The sequence below is a fragment of the Ambystoma mexicanum genome, chromosome 7p (assembly GCF_040938575.1).
Source record: "Ambystoma mexicanum isolate Mex_15411 chromosome 7p, UKY_AmexF1_1, whole genome shotgun sequence".
Lineage (NCBI taxonomy): Eukaryota > Metazoa > Chordata > Amphibia > Caudata > Ambystomatidae > Ambystoma > Ambystoma mexicanum.
Window position 1 is genome coordinate 168,867,194 of NC_090939.1, and position 6,048 is coordinate 168,873,241.

The following is a 6,048-nucleotide window of genomic DNA, read 5'->3' on the forward strand; positions in this document are numbered from 1 at the left end:
TGCCCTTGCAGTGGATTCAATGGTACTTTCTGTGGCTGCAATGCCTGTTGCATTTGTGGCACTTGTGCCTGATACACTGTCTGACCTTGGGCGATCCCTTCGCTTGCTTCTGAGCTATATGCTTGAGCATATGCTGTCCCCCCTCTTGAGAATTGTCCATTTTGTACATACCCTTGGCTTCCACATACGCGTGCAATGTGCCCTCTCATCCCGCATGTCCAACATGTAGGAGAAGCCTTTCTGACTAGTCCCCCTTGATTAAATCCTCGTTGAACATTTTGATTATCATTCTGCATATTTTGAAACCCTGCCTTGATTATTCTGAAAACCACCCCTTCCTCTGCCTCATGGTATAAACTCATTCCCTCCTTGGTCCATCGGCTGCTGATTACTCGCCTGCGATGTACCCACTGCTTGCTGTATTCACAGTCCTTCTCCGCTTGTCAATACCGCCCCTTCTATGGCATATTTTGACAATTTCTTCTGAAATAACTTGGCTTCTTTAAGTTTTCTAGCATCTTCTCTCTTTCTATTTTTCTCCTGTAGCAGCCGACAGTGATGCACTATAGTCAACTGTATTTCGCCCATGGCTTCGCTTCCATTCCCACTAGCTTCTTGAGTTGCCTCTGTACCTGCTCAGGCAACTCCTGACATAAAAATATGGTAAAATATTGCCACTATTTTCCCCCACAGCTCTCGTGTTTCAAGAGTCCAGCGTTCCTGGATGTCTGGAATGTAAGCAAGCAGATCCTCACCCTCTTTCATCTTAAGTATCATGATTGCTCCCATGTCTGATGTGTCAGGATATTGCACCCTGAGAGCCTTTCAGACATCTGCTCTACAATTATTAAACGTGTGTTGTGTTTTGTGCCGTGACACTCGAATAGCCGGCTCTCGTCCAAATGTCATCAGCTCTTTCCCCAAGAATAGCTGCTATGAGACCCTTAATGTCCCCTATTGCCAGTGTATTTCCTCCTGTTATTTTTTCTAGCTCATAAATCCATTCTCCCGCACCCACCGTTAAACCGGGGAGTATACAACTCAAATTATCCTCATCCATCTGCAGCCACAGAATATACTGTGGTCTTGCTCCTCCTTTTTTGAATAAAGGAAATTGTGTGAATCCTAACCCACAATCGGCTCCCATCGTCTGCCTATCCATAGTGGGGACAATGGTTCCTGATCGCCTTCTACCTGGCAATTACCTTAATCTGTTCACATACAGTGGTGACTCTCCCTTCTCGCTATACGATCATGCTCTGGGACGCTCTGGATATGCTATGGGATCTGGCGTCGTATCCTTCGGTTGCTCTAGGTCAGACCATCTCACTTCCATGTCTGCCTGCAGGCTTCCATCGGGGGCGCATGCACCTCCTCGCTCTTCTCCATGAAAGGATTCCCTCTCTTCGTCTGACATGTCTAGTCCCCAACTAGTATGACTCTCGTCCCCTTCACCCTTATCTAAGGTCAATCTGTCTAAGGACACGGCTTTATGCTCCAGACTGAATGGCTATTGATATTGATATTTTGTTTGTATCATGCTCATACACAAGTATTTCAGAGCGTGACAAAGCAAGGGAGGGGAACAGGGGAGGAGAAAACAATGATCTTACTAGGCCCAGTGACATTGAGAACGCGCAAGTGCAGGGGAGAGGGAAGGGAGGAAAGTGCAAGGAAGAGGGGAGTAGTGGAAAGTGCTGAGCAGGGGATAAAACAACAATTGGTAGTGCAGCCAGCAAGGTGGCAAGTGCAAGGTTAAAGCACAGACACGGGGTGTCAGATAAGTGCAGGTAAGGGGACTGTAGGGTTACAGATACAGACCCAAGTGCAAGGGTTGCCAGGAAGCAGTGCAGGTTTGTGGCTGGGTGGGCAGGGAACTGGGCCCAAAAATCAGAGGGTAACCAGGTGCCCTGGTGCTGAAGCAGACAGATCAGCAGGGGAGAGGAAGAGCGAAGGCAGAAGCAAAGAGGAAGGTCGTGAGGTGCTTCCAGAACCAGAGATGGTTCTCCTCAAGTTTCAGAGAGGCAGGGAGGCTGTTCCAGAAGGAGGCCCCAGCCTTACTTCCTTTCACTTCATGCTTGGAAGACCAGGGATTCATCTCCCTTCCCTCGGATTCCCAATTTGTTACCTTCTCTTAAGTCTTGATGGGTCATATTTATCCTATCTCTAATGCTTCCTAGATCAGAATTCTCCTCCAGAGCTACTCTCAATGGTCCTGGCATTGCACCCTGTAATGTGAGGAACTCTTCTATATTGCCCCACTGTATTACCGGACTCGGGTTCCATTAGTTCCTTTTGAATGAGGTCAATATCGTGCTCCCGCTGTCTCCTTTTTCGTTCCAATTCTTTGGCTGATTCTCTTCGCTTTCTCACTTCCCATCTAACTCTTTCCTCCTCTTGTCTTTTCTCCTCCCTTTTTACCCCCGCTCTTCAGTCTTCCTCTTCCTTTCTTCTCTGCATTCTTTTATCCCTTAATTTCTGTGCTTCCTCCTCTTCTCTTTTCCTTTCTTGTCTATCCCGTTCTTCGATTGCTATCTGACTGTTGTCATCCTCTGCCCTTTCTTCCTTCTTTTGCTGCTCCTTCTGATACATCTTTTCTCACCGCTGTCTGCTCTTTCTTTTGTGTTCATCCTCCTTTAATCTCTTTTCTCGTTCCCTGCCTTTTCTATCCTGTTCGTCTTGATCTTCCCTGTGCTTGACTTTCTCAAAGCTTTTCCCATCTAGCTTGAGTAATATCTGTCCTGCCATCCATTTGTTCTGTATGAGCGCTACCTCGTCAGCTTTGTCCTTCTCTCCTTTCCATCTCATAATCTCTTGTTCTTGTCTATTGCTGCATTCTATCACTCACTTTTCTCCTCTTTGTCTTGCAGGATCCGTAAGATCTCCTCCTTTCTCTTGGTCTTTCTGGACTATCGTCACTGCTATAAGCAGTCGGTTTGTATATTGGATTACTATACCCCATTGCTGATTTTACTTCCTTTAACGGATACAATGCCTATGTCTTCCGTACTATCGCTGTTTGTTTCTGCCAGGGTAAGGGGAGCAGAAGGCTCAACACCTTCCTCCCTGCACTGGTTAAGCATCCATTCCTCAGGTAGCTGACTCTCTCTTTCTTCCTGGTACATTTTCCAAATCTCCAAAATAGATAGCCTCTTTTCCAATTTCCTCCCCGTGTACGCAGCATGCAAGTATGTGGTCATGTATGGTATGAACATCTTATCTGTAGTGCCCTTTACCCATTCTGCAATATACTGTGTGAGCTTGGGCATATGTTTTGGCAGTGTCTTACATAAATGGATTAAAGGAATAATATTTCCCATTGTCTCAATTGACTGTCAATACTTACCAGTGTTTACACAAATACTTTTATGAAAACAACAAATATGAGCGTGCTCCAACACTTGCTGCACAAAACCTCTAATTTCCAACAATCTCAGCCTACCTCTAGGTCAGTGCCGACAATAGCCCTAGATAGGTAGTAGCTTCTTATCTTAACTCCAATTTTTACACAACTTATTTGTGTCGCTCCTTGACACCCTTTTTCAATACAAAACACACAAACAGAGAGACTAGTCGACTCTTTTACATTAAACCACAGTTATCATCCTCGTCATCTTGCCACTAATAATACCCTTCTTACAGAGTTTAGATTATCGCCTATTATGGACCTGTCCATACACAGCCTAGTTTACTCCGATTGGAGTGTGAGATCACACATTAAGAAAATCTATTTGTTACTTTTGTAATTTTCCTGTTACTTTTCCAGTTACTTTTCTAAATTACCCCAATCCGAATCCCATCCCCTCAGTTCGCCATTCCCCTTAGTCTACTGACCATTCGGTCGTTTGGCTTCAAGCCTTCGGTCTCAGCTCCCTCCTCCAATGGACCACTTTCGCCTTCCGTCCCCAAGCGCTTGTGGAAACCAGGTAGGGATTTCATCAAAGAGGGACCCTGCCCACCGTCTCGATTTTCTTGCAAGATTTCTATTTGCCCGCTCTCCACAGGAAACCCGCAATCTTCTGGCTAGATGGCCAAGGGCACCCGATCATCCAAAGCTCTGGAGTTTTACAGGTCGATGGGTCTTTTCAACCATCCTCTGCTACCACGTGAACCCTTATGGCCCTTTTCATTGAGCTAGCAGATCGTGCAATGGAGAGAAATGCAGAATAACTCTTACACCAAATAATAAGACCAACTCAGGAAGTTGGCAAAAAGACTGTGGGCCTCATTACAACTCTGGCGGTAGCCGTGCCGGTAAAAATGTCAGGCTGCCGCCGCAGTTGCATTTTATTCCGGTGCTTGGCAATGGGGAATTACGGGAGCATTACAGCCCCGGCGGTCCTGGTAATTTCCCATAGCCTGGCGCCAGAAAAATTACTCCCCATTCCTATTTGAGTCCCATTGGACTCAATGGGAATGGGGAGGATGGTAGCACCGGTCACTATGTGCAACAGTGCCGGTGCTTCTGTCAAGGTCTGCGGGCGGGTGCGGTTCACCCAACCGCAGAACTCGGAGTATGCCGGTCCAGTAACAACGGTGCCGGTAGCTTACCACTGTTACCGGACCGGCATAGTCATCATGAGGCCCTCTGTTTTAATGTCAATTGTCTAAAACAGGGAGTTACAACGGACATCAACAGATGTCACACAGCTCGCTCAACACATTTAATAAAAAACAACACTTGTATAGTGAAAACCCATCATACATGACATCACACTACATGCCAAACTAAGAAAACCTACTTGGGATTGTGATTGGACTAAGGGGAACATTTAGGTATACTTTCTGTAATGGATTGGATTGTGATTGGATCTCTTCAGTCAGGTGGACAGCTTATGCCCACCCCTAGTGCAAGTCATCTTCAATGGTGATTAGATACACAGTACATCATTGGCTCTCAAACTATAGGGCTCTTCGTTATATGCCCTCTATAATTGGTTGGCACTCTTCTACCCTTCAGGAACATTCAACTCGCTATCAGCACGTAAGCTGGTACCCCAGGTGTTAGTGGGTGGACCTGACCATGCCTTCCCACCAAAATAACCCGACATCCATCATCACTCATGCCTTTTGCCATTTGAATTGTCTTTGAACTATGCCTTGCAAAGTATCACTGCTCCTCAGAATAGAAGGGAATGCAGGCACTTTCTTATATTCAAGTCTTGGTACTGCGTGGCCAGTTTCTATTCCCATCTAACCCATTTGACAGGAGATCATGTTCAGGCTCCTTTTTTATATTAATAATATTAAATGAATAAAACTTGGCACTCATGGTGTCTTTTCTTCGCATCTTTAAAGGGGCTCGTCCCGCTTCTCACGTTCTCTGTGTCTTCAAAGATAGATAACCAGTACTTGGCTGCCCCAACACTTTGTCACTGGGCCAGACAGTTTTCTCGATCCTGCCTCGATTTCCAGCTGCTTTCTCTGCTGCGCCACACTTTTAGCCAATCTCTTCATTGTTCCTGGCTTACTAAAGTTGCGACGTCGAATATCCACATATCATATAAAGGCGGCACTGCCTGCAGTCTATTCACTACGTATAGCCAGCCTTTACGATTGCTTAGTCTACTTCTGTTACAGCATCTGTACAGTTATAAAATCGGCTTGCATTTTTTGCAGTGCTGTCTGTACGTGCAATCTTAATTCCGCACATAAAAGATTACTCGATTCTTTATTTCGTCATCATTTTCTATAAGGACTATTCATCCCTTCCTTTGGTTGTTCTTCTCAGTGCGTCACCTTTACTTCGTGTGACGTCAACAATCTTCTCTTTCACTAGTCTTCATATTCCTTAGGGGAGTTCCTCCAGGACACAGTCAGTTCTCAGAGGATACATGAGATAGGGTTTTCTCAATGGATACAATGTCTCAAATGCTTTACGTGGTATAGGCATCATTACTGGCGTCGTGCATGTCGCAATTTCCGGTTTCCAACATATAGGCAAAATGGAGGCTGGACTTCTGGTAGAGGCATTCGGCTCCTCCTCTACACTCACCCCTCTGGTTGATTCATCGACCACGCCTTCATTACTCTTCACATCCAGACATC